The sequence below is a fragment of the Peromyscus californicus genome, unplaced genomic scaffold (genome assembly GCF_007827085.1).
Source record: "Peromyscus californicus insignis strain IS unplaced genomic scaffold, ASM782708v3 Scaffold_19__1_contigs__length_69161282, whole genome shotgun sequence".
NCBI classification, from domain to species: domain Eukaryota; kingdom Metazoa; phylum Chordata; class Mammalia; order Rodentia; family Cricetidae; genus Peromyscus; species Peromyscus californicus.
This window is the reverse complement of record NW_026294491.1, coordinates 21234515-21250892: the sequence shown is the minus strand read 5'-3', so window position 1 is coordinate 21250892 and position 16378 is coordinate 21234515. Positions and strand designations below refer to the sequence as shown.

General features: G+C 37.5%; 1 pseudogene; it reads left to right on the top strand.

Moving 5' to 3' along the window:
* Positions 1-4157: 4157 nt before the first annotated feature.
* LOC128114610 (thymidylate synthase-like) lies at positions 4158-15237 on the top strand (annotated as a pseudogene).
* Positions 15238-16378: the final 1141 nt, after the last annotated feature.

Here is a 16378-nt window from a genome sequence, read left to right as displayed (position 1 = left end):
AGCTAGGGATCAGCATGAACTTGTTTCTCTGAACTTCAACTCCCAAGTGCTAGGATTATTCTCTTTATGGGGTCTATACTGATTTATTGGAATGCCATGGTGCACATGGCTAAATTAAAAATGATGCTTTTCTCATCGCCCTATTTTAATGCTTTAGTCAATGTAGCTCCTCTAATTAATAGATGTTTTCTCCTCTTTTTATGAAGTATTTCTTCTGTGGCAGTCAGCATTAACAACTCTGATTATAACATTTACATGGAATATCATTTTGATACTGTTTGAGTTTAAATAGCTCATATACCTCACAGGGAGAAGCAAATTCTTTTTTTTTTTTATTTTGTTTTTGTTTTTCAAGACAGGATTTCTTTGTGTACCTTTTCGCCTTTCCTGGATCTTGCTCTGTAGACCAGGCTGACCTCGAACTCACAAAGATCCGCCTGGCTCTGCCTCCCGAGTGCTGGGATTAAAGGCGTGCGCCATGACCGCCCGGCCTGAGAAGCAAATTCTTTATGATGATAACTACGTAGTTTCACTTTCATTTATATCTTCCTATGAAATATTGACAAGAGGAATAAGACAAAAAGAAATCATTTTGCTGAAAGAAATATAACTCTGTCCATCTTATGGGTGTCGTGATATGTACCAAAGCTTGCTAACCTGGAAATGGATTTGTATAAAAGGAGTCGAGACTGTCTCTCAAATGGAGTGCTGGAACACCGATGCATTATGTTAGTCTCTAATGGAATATTATTGCTGGTATAAGCTGTAAGTTCTTGTGACGGTTGAGGCCCAGTATATTTTTTGATGTTTATTATTTACCATCTGCATATTTCATCTGTTGAGATATTTTTGTGAAGATTTTAATTGAGTTCTTGACTTCTGGCTGCACATTGAGTTTTGAGAGTCGTTTATGTATTCAAGTCCTCATGTTTATGAGACAAGCATTTTAGCAACTGAATTCTCTTTCCGGCTCTTTTCTAGTTTCTTAAGGCACACCAATCAATTAGGAAAAGATTGTAGAAACTACTCTATTCATAATAAAAATTAGTATCATCAACTAAGAATTATGCTTCAGAAATGAAATAAAAGGGGCATAGTTGACATGGTCTAGACTTTACATGAAGAATCCATGTTTGTCTTACTCTTGTGTATTTATATATAGAATTTAGAGAAAACAATTTACCAAATGCTAGCTACTGTATCAACAGGATAAATGAAAGATGGTGCTGAAGAGAATCAGAATATGAGGATAAATAAAAGAGTGAGTAAGATCAAACAGTGAGGGTTTGTGGATGTGAAGTGTTACCAATACAATAGAAACATGTCCATAAAATGCAAAAGCTACCCAGAAAAGATTGACTTAAACAACTTGAATTTGCACCTTCCCCTGGCATTGATTATGAGTGATGAAATCTATAGACTGCACATAGGTAGAATCAGAAGAATAAATACTTGGTGATAAAAATGTGAGGGATTTTGCTTCATTAGTGAATCAAAACAAGAGTGAAGGATAGAATTCATGATTAATTTGTCATATCAAAGTCATTATTTAAAAAATATTAGCAAGTACATTTAAAAAATATTTTAGAGTCTCAGTCCCTTGTGACACATTTTAGGCTTATGGCATTATGTAATTTTTTAGCTTGTCTCTAGATCTGTTCCTTAGTTTAGATAATTACTGAGTCGTGACTGAATATTTAGCCCAATGAACTTATAGATATTTAATAGAAAAATCATCTTACCATACATTTATCAATCTAAATCTTTCAAATGAGATGAACAGCAAAGTGTCAGCATTTCCCTCTTAAATATGCACCAAAATTCATTCAGATTTTTAATTTTCCATGTATTGTTTAAAAACAAAAATTTCATCCTAGAAATTTTGCAAAGGATCCTATAGTTCTACTGCTTCCTGTTATTTCTGTATAACAACCACTGTTCCCTGAACTGCCACAACTCATTCAAATCCCACCATGCATTGGCTGTTATCATTATCTGTTTCTTCCCTGTCCTCTTTGTAGCCGTTGTATGGCAAACTGCAAACACAGATGTCCTACAGAGACACCCTGGCATTAAACATTCTTATCTTCTGAGATCCAACTTAAGTCTTGGATTTTATTGTTAAACATGTTTAAATGGAACAATTTCACTATATGGGGGTCCTCATTAATTATTATACATTTTTATTTCTCATGTATTTCATGAATAATTAAAGTCACTATTTTTATAAGAGCAACAGACACATTTTTCATCAAACAAAATTCAGTGCAAAAACAAAAGGAAGAGATAACGTCAATTCTACAATAAATAGCAGAAATGTATGTGAAACATATCAATAGAAATACAGATGAAAGAGTTGTTGAAATTAAAATCCTCCCAACTCCAAGAGAATTCCTCTAATCCTCTGACTTTAAATGACATCCTATACCAATGCTCTTTTTAATTTTTGTGGAGTATACATTGCTTTCCACAGTAGCTGTGCTGCAGTTTGTCTCCATCCAGCATTCCTTTGACTGCACACCCACCTGCTACCTTTGTTGTTGGTTTGTTGCACACAATAGCCATCTGGTATTCTGGTCAGTTTGGAAAATGAGGCTTTGGGTTATTTTTTGAGTAAATTTTCTAGCAGCAGGTATTAAAGGAAACATGAACATAAAGGTGAAAATTGGACAATGTATTGAGATTGATAAACACCGCCTCTAGGTAGTTATTTTCTTACTTAAATGTGAATGTATACTATTACAAAGGAAAGAAAGAACAACACTGTTTTTGAGAGTCTACTACCTTGGAATTTAAACTGTTTTTGCTGGACAAAAGAAAAACACATGGAAAAAATGCCTGCTCTACTTTGGCACTTGCAAATCAGATTCAAATTCTTCACAGTCCTTGTATACGTATTTAAAAATTATTTCCCTAGTGGTTTCACTTTGTTTATTCACTGGAATTACAAGTCAAGCTAATTTTTCAAGGAAAACAACTTCATGGATGCCAACATATTTGATGTAGGTGAAGCAGAAACTGGGCACTCAGCACCTGAGCCCTCACTGATGAGGTGGAAACAGGAATTTCTGTAGAAATTTGATGCCCTTGGGTCATAATTTGCAAGGCAATGTAGTAGGCCATGGTGAAAACCAAATTAGTTCCAAAAAAGGATGGTATAATTATTTTTGAAATATTTCTTTTTGTGTGTAGTCCATTAATTTTAGGGGATTATATGGATGACATGAAATATTCAGGTTTCTACATACATGGGTTTACATTGTTGCGGAGAGATATGTGTGCTATTAAATGAATTAATTAACTATATGTGGCTATGACTGAGAGAAGTATTCTTTGGTGTAATTCCTTGGTTTTTGAATGCATGAAGAGAGAAATTTAAAGTCAGGAATGATAGATTTCTCTCCCCAAGTACATGCTCACAGATGTCTGCACAGGTTAGACATCACTAAGCCTTGTGCGATCATGACAACTCATCTGAAATAAATAAGCAACAGAGGGATCAAGTGAGGGAAGGAAAAGTCAGGTCAGAAGTCTGTGCTGTCAATGTTGTTCAATAGTAGAGTGGGGTGATGGAGACAGAAATGGAGATGGAGAAATTTGGCACTATTTGGAAAGTGAAATGGGCAATGAAAAGTCAAGAATTGGAGTTGAGAGATACATGAATGTGCAATACCTGTGCTGGGATGAGAATGAAAAACTCTGGTTGATTCACAATCATGACTAATATAGATTATAGAACTAGAGACCAAATATTACCCACTTATTAATTCTTGGGACAAAAATATGGATGATGATCCCATGAAACTCTCCACAAAATTTTATCACTGAAAAGTAATTTACAGAAAACTGACTCCAAATTGCAATCTGAAATTGTAAATTTTACAAGAAAACTCTTTTAAAAATTAGATGCAATTCATCTTGTTAGGTACCTATCAATACTATTAGAAACTGATAATACATCAATTGAAAGGCTTGACGGCATCTCTGTGGTCTGGTGGATGACCCCACAACTACCTGTATGTGGGTGGCACTGATTGGACACAGTGGGTTAAATTTTTTTTAAAAGAAGTAAGTAAATAAATAAGAAATTATAAAAGAAGGACCACATTTGGGAGACAGATGCTGTAGGGAGTGCTTGGAGCAGCTGGAGGGCAAGAATGGAGCATAGCTATGGTAAAGACACAGTGTAGGCATGTATGACACTTTCAAAGAAAAAAAAAATAAGGCCACAGGGGAGGACATTCATTGTTAGATGCTACGTAAAGATATTTTAAAAATCAAGGGCCATTATTTGTGTGGTAGAGGAAAACATGTGAATACAGTGAGTGCTGTGTCAGAGTAAAGTGAGGTGGAGCAGCGCCTTTTACAAAATGTGTACCCTATAACTCAGAACTCTTCCTTGAAAATTAGTGTGTTAAAGGAACTCCCCCACTTCTAGAAGTCTTTGTTTATCCCTCTTCCCTCTCCCCACCATCTTTAACTGCCCTTTCCTCTCTGTTGCCTATTAGACACCTAGGCTTTCTCTACTTATAACCTTCAGTTTTCGTTGCAAGTTCTTAGTATATTTTTTCCAGATAATCTTGGTTAATAATATTTGCTCTTCTTCAAGTGTCTTCAATTCATTTGTAACATAAAATGTATAATACAATATCATTTTTCTTTATAATTTTTGTAAATTGATAGTTCAAATAATCTATGATAGCTATATCTATTTTTTCAATACCCTACAGGGCAACTTAATTTGAAATATACCACAACATAATGCTGATTCCCTATAATTATGCTATAAATTATATGCCTAATTGTGACTTATACTTACCTATACATTTAAGGCAGAAAAATAAAACAAGAAATTTTTACAAATATACAAGGGAAAATTATTAAGGGCCAATAAGAAAACCTGAAAAAATATTTAAGAAATATCCCAAACTCATCTTCCTACAAGGTGTATATATGAAATGTTTATTTTTATGCTGGAAATACCTTAATAAATAACCCTTCATTTAAAAGGATAATGTTGATCCAGACATAGCAGAACATGACTTCAATCCTAGCACTTGGGAAGCAGAGGCAGGTGGATGTCTGCGAGTTTGAGGCCAGCCTGGTCTACACAGAAAGCTCCAGGGCTCTATAGAGATACAAGAACAACATAAAATATTGATATTGATTAATGAGGTATAGACCAAGATTTGATGCAATGGCATTCTGCACAGAGGGTGTGCTTCGGGCTTAGTTATTTGGATCAATATAGTTGGCAAGAATTTGCAGTGTGTAGGCTGTTTATATATAAAATTGCATTTATAATTGTAATGAAGGATATGAAAGCATATTCACTATGCTTCTCAAAACTGTTCAACATTATTCAAGCAAGTGCTTGTTCATTCTATAATCATTAATAAATTAAAATGTATTTTTCAATAAATAATGAATAGCATCAGTATAGAATGTGGGGACTCCAGAGATTGGTTTTTGCCATACAATGATAGGAAGGACCCATTCAGCTCTTTTAATGAACTCTATTATCTTGCTTTGGGGATAGCAATTATTAATCTCTCCCAAAAAGTTACTGCAGGCTCTTGCCAGTAACCATTATTTCCACAAAGAGGAAATTTCCTCATTAGTTAAAGGTACTACAATTTCTACTGGGTCCATTCCTGTCAACTGACAAAGTCTTAATTTCCCTTTTAGAATCAAATTAGAGATCTTTTCTACATAAGTCTTTAACTTTTTACTCAGTTCACATGGTAAAAATATCCATTCCAATATAAGATTTTCCCTCTGCATCAAAATCCCTGTGGGAGAGTGTCTAGAGGTAAATATGGCTAGAATGCGTTTAAGTTCTGGTTTCACACAATCCACATATGCTTCTTGTATTTTCTTTTCTACAAGAGCCAATTCCTTCTCAGCTTCAGCTGATAACTTTCTTGGATTATTGGAGTTCTTTTCTCCTTTTAGGGTATTAGCCAAATTTATTAGCCCATCTTTATGTACTCCAATGATAGTCTGTACATTGGAAATGCATCCTAACAATTATTGAACATCATTAAGAGTTCAGAATTGATTTCTCCCGAGTTGTACTTTTTAGGGTCTAATTTTTTGTAGATCTATCTTATATTCTAAGTAATTAGTAGGATTTACTCTTTGTATTTTTTTAGGAGTAATTTGTAATTTCCAGCGAGGCAAAACTTTCTTTACTTCTTCAAACATGTTTTCTAAGAAACCTAATTTTGCATCAAGTAATAAGATATAATCCATATAATGGTAGATTATAGGTTGTAGAAACATTCCCTGTGGGAGGACCTTCCATTGATATCTCTTGACAGGCTGGAAATTATAACTAGGTACTGTGAAGGCAAATTTTTCTCTATACTTTTCTTGTAGAGGTATGGTAAAGAAACAACATTTTAAGTCAATAAATATAATAGGCTAACCTTTAGGTAACAGAGAGGACAAGGGCATCCCATTCTTTAGGGAGCCCATAGCTGAATTATTTATTTATGACAATCAGATCTGTCAGCATTCTCCATTTACCAGATTTCTTTTTAATAACAAATACAAGAGAATTCCAAGGGCTGGTAGATTCTTCAATGTGTTGAGCATTTAACTGATCCTGAATCAGCTTTTCTAAAGGTTGTAATTTCTCTTGTGTCATAGGCCATTGCCCAACCCAGAAAAGTTTATCAATTAGCTTTGGTGATATTTTATCTGTATACCCCAATAAAGTTTATCTGAGGATCCAAGGAAAAAGCCAGCCACTGTAGTAAACATAGAGGTCAGGCAATGTTAGCACATGCCTTTAATCCTATCACTGAGAAGGCAGAGAGCTATCCGGATCTTTGTGAGTTCAAGGCAACACTGGGAATAGAGCCAGGTGTGGTGGAACATATCTTTAATCCCAGCACTAAGCATAAAGGTCTGGAGGTCTATACAGACAGACAGGAAGTGACAGAGCTGGGCAGGAAGAGGAAGTTATGTAGCTGGCAGACAGAGGAAATGAGATGGCAGAACAGAAAGGCATATAGGCATGGGTATACAGGAAGTATGTTTTTTGGCTGAAGATCTCCAAGTGGTGAGAAGATGGCTGGCTTCTTTCTGCTTTTCTGATGTCTCAGTTTTAACCCCAATATCTGGCTCTGGGTTTTTTATTAATGAAAGTATTTAGCACTCCATCTTACAGTTAGCCATTTTAAAGGTAGGGCTATTGACCCTTCTGAGAGTTTAACACCAGTTGTGCTCTATTTATGTACAGTCTGAATGTTTGGTGGTTGTCCTTTACAATATCTTATAATATTATTCCTAGAAATATGAATTGGTCTGTATTCCACTTCTGAGGTTGGAGGAATTTCAATCTGGATATTCTGTTGCTTTAACAGATCTTGGCTCCAAAGATTCGTTGCTACATTTACCACATATGGCTACAGCCTTCCTCTCTGCCTTCTGGCCCTATGTATTCAACCCATGTTGAACTTTGTTTTACCTGAGATAGGGTTCCAATCCCTAGAAATTGGACATCTACCTCTTGAAGAGGCCAAATCAGATGCCATGATTTTGGTGTAATTATAATCACATCCGTACCTATATCTACAAGGCATTCCAGAACAAAGACATTAATTCACACTCTAAACTTTGGTCTTTGTTCATTTATGGAAATCTGCCAAAATATTCATTTTATTGTGTTTTTTTTTTTGGATTTTTTCATCCAACTATCAGAGCTATTCTATCATCCAGTGGAGTATCATTCTTTACATTAGACACTGGCTTATTTAGTTATTCTGGAGAGAAATCTCCTCCACAGTGACTGAACATGTTTGGACCATGTTCAATTTGGGGGCCTGTGAGAGGCCCCCTCAAGGTGTTTGCCTTGTACATCTATTGTTGATCTGTATTCATTGGTCCAGTGCTGGCCTTTGACACATATTCTGCATAATCCAGAAGGTTGAGATCTCCCATTTGGGTTATTTCTAGAAGAAGCATTGCTTCTAGGAGCACTCTGTGTACAATTTCTTCTCATATGAACTGGTGTACCACAGCTAAAACATTGGTACTTTGAGGTCTTCTTTCACCTTTAGAGATTGCCTCTCCTATCCACCTGGAGCAGGTAGAGCACATTATGTGTTGCTGTTTCAAGAAGGAGGATGGCACATGCACTGGCACCTTGTCAGTGTTCAGCATGCAGGCTTGATATAGCCTGAGAGATGAATTTCCTCTGCTCATAACCAAACCAGTGTTCTGGAAGGGTGTTTTAAGGAGCTGCTGTGGTTTATCTGGGGATCCATAAATATTAAAGAACTGTTCTCCAAAGGAGTGAGAATCTGGGATGCCAATGGGTTCCAGGATTTTTCTGGACAGCCTGGGATTTTCTGCACAATAGGAAAGGGACCTGGGCCCCATTTATGGTTTCCAGTGGAGACATTTTGGAGCAGACCACAAAGATATGGATTCAGATTACTCGCATCAAAGAGTAGACCAACTGCAAATAGTGATTGACACCATCAAAACCAACCCTGATGGAGACAGAGCCCCCCAGCACCCGATTGGACTAAGAGGTGAGTCATTTTCCTCATACCCGAACACCCCAGCCCCTAGGCTTTGGACCCAGGGACACAAACCTGTGCCCCTACACCACCACCCATTACAGTCCCAGTTTCAGGCCAGTTGGCAGGCAGACCTCCTGCAAACAGGTCAGACCACCATCTACCATATTCCAAAACTGCAGCTACTCCCTGAGATGGAGCCCACTAATGCCAATTAGACTAAAAGCTGCTCCCTAAGACAAAGAGTCCATCAACACCGACTAGACCAAGAGCTTCCATTGGACCAAGAGTATCAATCAGGCCAAAGAGGCTCCCTCAGACACAGACACCACTTGCACCAAGTGGAGAAAGAGATGGGTAGATGCCAGTGCAAAAATACAGTCAACAACATAAAAACCAATATGGCTTCATCAGAACCTACATCAACAAGACCTGAACATCCCAACACAGAAGAAACAGAAGAAATCGACCTTAAAAATGACTTTAAGAAGATATTAGAGATCTTAAAAGAGGAAATGAAAAATTCCCTTAAAGAAATTGAGGAAAAGTCAAACAAAAAAAAATGGGAAGAAATCAGTAAATCCCTTGAAAGCCAAGAGAAAGCAATTAAATAAGTGAGGGAAACAGTTCAAGATTTGAAAACTGAAATCTAGACAATAAAGAAGACACAAACTGAGAGAATGCTAGAAGGAAAATCTGAGTAAACAAACAGGAACTACAGATGCAAGTCTAATCAACAGAATGCAAGAGATGGAAGAGCTGATCTCTGGTGTTGAAGATACGGTAGAGGAAATAGATTCATCAGTCAAAGAAAACACTAAAGCCAACAAAGTCATGACCCAAAATGTCCAGGAAATTTGGGATACCATGAAAGACCAAACCTAAGAATAATAGGGATAGAAGAAGGAGAAGAATACCAACTCAAAGGCACAGAAAATATATTCAACAAAATCATAGAAGAAAACTTCCCCAACCTAAAGAAGGAAATGCCTATAAAGATACAAGAAGGTTACAGAACACCAAATAGACTGGATCAAAGAAAAAGCCCCCTCAAAACATAATAATCAAACCACTAAACATACAGAATAAAGAAAAAATTAAGATCTGCAAAGGAAAAAGGCCAAGTAACATATAAAGGCAGACTCATAAGAATAACACCTGACTTCTCAATGGAGACTTTGAAAGCCAGAAGGTCCCGGACAGACATTATGCAGACACTAAGAGACCATGGATGCCAACCCAGACTATTATACCCAGCAAAATTCTCAATCAACATAGATGAAGTAAACAAAATATTCCATGATAAAACCAGATTTAAACAATATCTCTCCACACATCCAGCCCTACAGAAAGCACTTGAAGGAAAAATCCAATCTAAGGAAGTTAGATACACCAATGAAAACACAGGCAATAGATAGTCCCACACCAACAAATACCAAAGAAGGGAAACATACAACACTACCATCAAAAAAAATAACAGAAATTAACCATCATTGGTCATTAATATCCATTAATATCAATGGTCTCAATTCACCTATAAAAATAGACAGGCTAATAGAATGGATACAAAAACAAGATCCATCCATTTGCTATATACAAGAAACACACCTCAGCTTCAAAGACAGACACTACCTCAGAATAAAAGGCTGGGAAAAGACTTTCCAATCAAATGGATTTAAGAAGCAAGCTGGTGTAGCTATCCTAATATCTAATAAAATAGACTTCAAGCTAAAATCAATGGAAAGAGATCAGGAAGGACATTACATATTCATCACAGGGAAAATCTGAAAAGATTAAGTCTCAATTCTGAATATTTATGCCCCAAATATAAGGGCACCCACATTCATAAAAGAAAAATTACTAAAGTTTAAATCACACATTAGACCCACACACATTAACAGAGGGAGACTTCAACACCGCACTCTCACCAATGGACAGGTCTGCCAGACAGAAACTTAACAGAGCATTAAGGGAACTAACAGACATTATGATTCAAATTCCACCCTAACACAAAAGAATATACCTTCTTTTCAGCACCCCATGGAACCTTCTCCAAAATCGACCACATGCTTGGTCACAAAGCAAATTTCAACAGATACAAAAAAATTGAAATAACCTCTTCTATCTTATCAGACCACCATAGCTTATAGTTAGATTTCAACAACAAAAATTACAGAAAGCCTAAAATCTCATGAAAACTGAATAATGCCTAATTGAATCACCAATGGGTCAAGGAAGAAATAAAGAAAGAAATTAAAGACTTCCTAGAATTCATGAAAATAAGTATACTACATACCCAAACTTATGGGACATTGTGAAAGCAGTGCTAAGAGGGAAATTCATAGCTCTAAATGCCCACATAAAGAAGTTGGAGAAATCTCACTAGTGACTTAACAGCACAACTGAAAGCTCTAGAACTAGAAGAAGCAAACTCACCCAGGAGAAACAGTTGCCAGAAAATAGTCAAATTGAGTGCTGAAATCTACACAATAGAAACAAAGAGAACAATACAAAGAATCAATGAAACAAAGAGTTGGTTCTTAGAGAAAATCAACAAGATAGACAAGCCCTTATCCAAATTAACCAAGAAGCAGAAAGAGAGCATCCAAATTAGCAAAATTAGAAATGAAAAGGGAGACATAACAAGAGACAATGAGGAAACCCAGAGAACTATCAGGTTATACTTCAAAAACCTGTACTCCACAAAATTGGAAAAACTGAAAGAAATGGACAATTTTCTGGATAGGAACCCTATACCAAAGTTAAATCAAGACCAGATAAACAATTTAAATAGACCAATACCCCCTAAGGAAATAGAAACAGTCATTAAAAGTCTCCCAACCAAAAAAAAAAAAAAAAAAAAAAAAAGCCCAGGACCAGATGGTTTCAATGCAGAATTCTACCAGATTTTCAAAGAAGAGCTAATATCACTACTCTTCAAAATGTTTCAAACAATAGAAATAGAAGGAAGATTACCAAATTCTTTTTATGAGGCTACAGTTATCCTGATACCCAAACTACACTAAGATTCAACAAAGAAAGATAATTACAGACCAATCTCCCTCATGAACATTGATGCAAAATTACTCAATAAAATACTGGCTAACCAAATCCAGGAACACATCAAAAAATTATCAACCATGACCAAGTTGGCTTCATCCCAGGGATGCAAGGATGGTTCAAAATACGAAAACCTGCCAATGTAATACACCATAAAAACAAACTGAAAGGAAAAACAAAACACATGATCATCGCATTGGATGCTAAAAAAGCCTTTGACAAAATCCAATACCCCTTCATGATAAAGGTTCTAGAGAGATCAGGAATACAAGGAACATACCTAAACATAATAAAGACAATTTAGAGCAAGCCGACAGCCAACATCAAATTAATGGAGAGAAACTCAAGGCAATTCCACTAAAATCAGGAACAAGACAAGGCTGTCCACTCTCCCCATACTTATTCAACATAGTACTTGAAGTTCTAGCTAGAGCAATAAGACAACAAAAGGAGATCAAGGGGATACAAATTGGAAAGGAAGAAGTCAAGCTTTCACTATTTGCAGATGATATGATAGTATACCTAAGTGACCCCAAAAATTCTACCATGGAACTCCTACAGCTGATTAAACTCCTTCAGTAAGGTAGCAGGATACAAGATTAACTAAAAAAAAAGTCAGTAGCCCTCCTATATACAAATGATCAATGGGCTGAGAAAGAAATCAGAGAAATATCACCCTTTACAATAGCCACAGATAATATAAAAATATCTTGGGGCAACTCTAACTAAGCAAGTGAAAGACCTGTATGATAAAAAATTTAAGTCTCTGAAGAAAGAAATTGAAGAAGATACCAGAAAATGGAAAATATCCCATGCTCATGGATAGGTAGAATTAACATAGTAAAAATGGCAATCTTACCAAAAGCAATCTATAGATTCAATGCAATCCCCATCAAAATACCAACACAATTCTTCACAGAGCTGGAAAGAACAATACTTAACTTTATATGGAAAAACAAAAAACCTAGGATAGCTAAAAGAATCCTGTATAATAAAGCAACCTCTGGAGGCATCATGATCCCTGACCTCAAGCTTTACTGTAGAGCTATAGTAATAAAAACAGCTTGGTACTAGCATAAAAACTGACACGTGAATCAATAGAATCAAATTGAAGACCTTGACATTAATCCACATACCTATGAACATATGACTTTCGACAAAGAATGCAAAACTGTACAATGGAAAAAAGAAAGCATCTTCAACAAATGGTGCTGGCATAACTGGATGTCAACATGCAAAAGATTGCAAATAGATCCATATCTGTCACCATGCACAAAATTCAAGTCCAAGTGGATCAAAGACCTCAACATAAATCCAGTCACACTGCACTTGATAGAAGAGAAAGTAGGAAGTAGTCTGGCATGCATTGGCACAGGAGACCTCTTCCTAAATATAACACAAGTATCAAGACACTGAGAGCAATAATTAATAAATGGGACCACCTGAAACTGAGAAGCTTTTGTAGAGCAAAGAACATGGTCAATAAGACAAAATGACAGTCTATAGAATGGGAAAGGATCTTCACCACCAACCCTGCATCTGACAGAGAGCTGATCTCCAAAATATATAAAGAACTCAAAAAGCTAGACTTCAAAATACTGAACAATCCAATTTAAAAAATGGGCTACAGAGCTTAACAGAGAATTCTCAACAGAAGAATCTCAAATAGCTGAAAGACATTTAAGGAATTGCTCAACATGCTTAGTCATCAGGAAAATGCAAATCAAAACAACTCTGAGATACCACCCTGCACCTGTCAGAATGGCTAAGATCAAAAACTGAAGACAGTGTGTGTTGGAGAGGATGTGGAGCAAGGGGAACACTCCTCCACTGTTGGTGGGAATGCAAACTTGTACAGCCACTCTGGAAATCAGTATGGTGGTTTGTCAGAAAATTGGGACTATGTCTTCCTCAAGACCCAGCTATGCCACTCTTGGGCATATACCCAAGGAATGCTCAATCTTACCACAAGGACACATGCTCAACTATGTTCATAGCAGCATTATTCATGATAGCAAGAACATAGAAACACCCTAGATGCCCCTTAACTGAAGAATGGATAAAGAAAATGTGGCACATATACACAGTGGAGTACTACTCAGCAGTAAAAAGCAATGATATCATGAAATTTGCAGGCAAATGGATGGAACTAGAAAATATCATCCTGAATGAGGTAACCCAGACTCAGAAAGACAAACATGGTATGTACTCGCTCATAAGTGGATAGTAGATATGAGGGAAGGGATGGCCAGACAGCAACCCACAGCTCCAGAGAGGCTAGATAACAGGGAAAGACCCTAGGAGAGACACATGGATGATCCTGCAAAGGAGAAGTGGATGAGATCTACATGAGTGGACTGGGTGTAGGGGGGTGGCAGAAGGCACGGAGTGGGGGGTGAGAACATAGGGAAATGGGAGGGTCAAGCTGGAACAGGGACAGAGTGGGAGGGCAGGGAGGGAGATATCATTATAGATGAGGACATCATGGGAATAGGAAGAGGTAGGATGCTGGGGAGACTCTCAGGAATGCACAAGGATGACCCCACCTTGGACTGCTCGCAGTGGCCCAGAGGGTGCCTGGACTGGTCAACTCTGGTGACCAGTCTAGTGAATAACCTAACTGTCATCACAGAGTCTTTGTCCAGTGACTGATGGAGGCAGATGCAGATATCCACGGCCAGACACCAGGCTGAGCTCCAGGAATCCAGTTGATGAGAGAGAGGAGAGATACTGCAGGCGGGGAACATCAAGATCATGATGGGAGGATGTGCAGAGATGACAGTCCACACTAGTGGAAGCCCATGAACTGTGGACTGGTGGCTGTGGAGCCCCCATGTGGCTGGACTAGTCCCTCTGGATATGGAAGATGGTTGTTTGGCTCGAACTGTTTGGGGAGCATACAGGCAGGGGGATCGGGATCCGACCCTGGTGCATGGGCAGGCTTCTGGGAATCCGGTGCCCGTGGTGTGATGCCTTGCACAGCCTTGGTGCAGTGGGAAGTGGCTTGGACCTGCCTAGGCTCCGTGTGCCAGGCTCAGCTGACTCCCCATAGGTGACCTTGATTTGGGGGATGTGGGGATGTGGGGTGGCTTGGGAGAGAGGGCTAGGGGGTGGGATGAGGAAGGAGATGGGATCTACGGGTAGTATGTGGAGTGAGTAGAAAATTTCTTGATAAAGAAAAATGGAAAAAAAAGAACAACAACAAAAAGTAACCCTTATGACAGAAGAATCATCATGTATGCCTAGAACACAAAAGACCTTCCAGTGATGGCACTGCCTCCTTGCCATGCCCACTGTCAATTCTATGTGGTGAATGGAGAGCTGTCTTGTCAGTTTTAGCAGAGGTCAGGAGACATGGGCCTGGGTGTGCCCTTCAACATTTGCCAGCTATGCCCTGTTCATCTACGTGATTGCCCACACCATGGGACTAAAGCCAGGTGATTTTGTTCATACTTTAGGAGATACACATATTTACCTGAATCATATCCAGTCACTGAAGATTCAGCTTTAGTGAGAGCCAAGATATTTCACAAAGCTCAAAATGCTTTGAAAAGTTGAGACAATTGATGATTTCAAAGTTGAAGACTTTCAGACTGAAGGTTATAATCCACATCCAATGATTAAAATGGAAACGGCTGTTTAGAGCTCTTTCAAAGATGCTGTGAATATCACCAGACATTAGGGTTTGAGCCTGATGCCTAGGGTAATATAAAGTTTTTCTGTAAAGTAAAATAAACTGAATCAAAATGCTGACAGTGATCTACCTATCTGTAACTATCATCATTGGCATTTAGAACTGCCTTTCCTTTAGTATTCACTGAGGTGTATAAAAGGCTGAGATTACATACTCAGCAAAAACAACCAGGCATTTATTTATGTCTATATGAAGATGGCTGGTGAGATTCAGATTATGTTATTCCTCTAAACTTGAAATATGTTACAATGTTTACCTATAAATATTTTATATGCTGTAGTAACAATGAACTGTTTTGCATTTGTCAGTTTAAAATAATAATAATAATAATAATAATAATAATAATAATAACAACAACAATCTGACATTTTATACTTTTTTGGAAGCCAAACTTTTTACCTCTGACTATTATCACTAATATTTTCTTAATTATTTTCCAAGTTTAAGAAATTAATCATTTGATGTTACATTGCCTAGCAGGTAGAGTAGATACATTTTTTCTGGATATGATATCATAGCAACATACTGAAAGCAAATGCTTATGTGTACTAAGATAGACCATATTCTGCCTGTTAGAGCCATACCTCAGCTTCAACAGTACCTGGAGGCCAGTGACTTGTACCACTGCATGGCATTTCAGAGGGAACAGAGTCCTTGACTGTCCTCACTTCCTGCTTTCTGGACTCTGAGAGATTCTCAGACCCTGCCACAGCTGTGTAAAAATTCTTCATATTCTGCTTATTAGATGAAAGGACAAAGGACAGTGGAGGAAGTTCCTCTGAAGGGGTTATACCAGAAGAAAAGTCGACTAAAGCAAGAGATGAAAAAAAAAATCTAATTACTTTTAGCCCTGGCTGACCATTATGTAGACCTGGCTGGCTCCAAACTCACAGAAATCCACCTGTTTCTGCCTCATGAGCACTGGAATTAAAGGCATGAGACACATTGGTATTTTAAAAGGTGATCCTTCTCACTAAGTTCCCTTAAATCCTGGCAGTTTCTTAGCATTTGAAGAGGTTTTCGGTTAGCCCTGCTGACTCTTTTAATGTAGGATTGTCAATGTGTCTCATTTGATATTTGAATTTTTTTT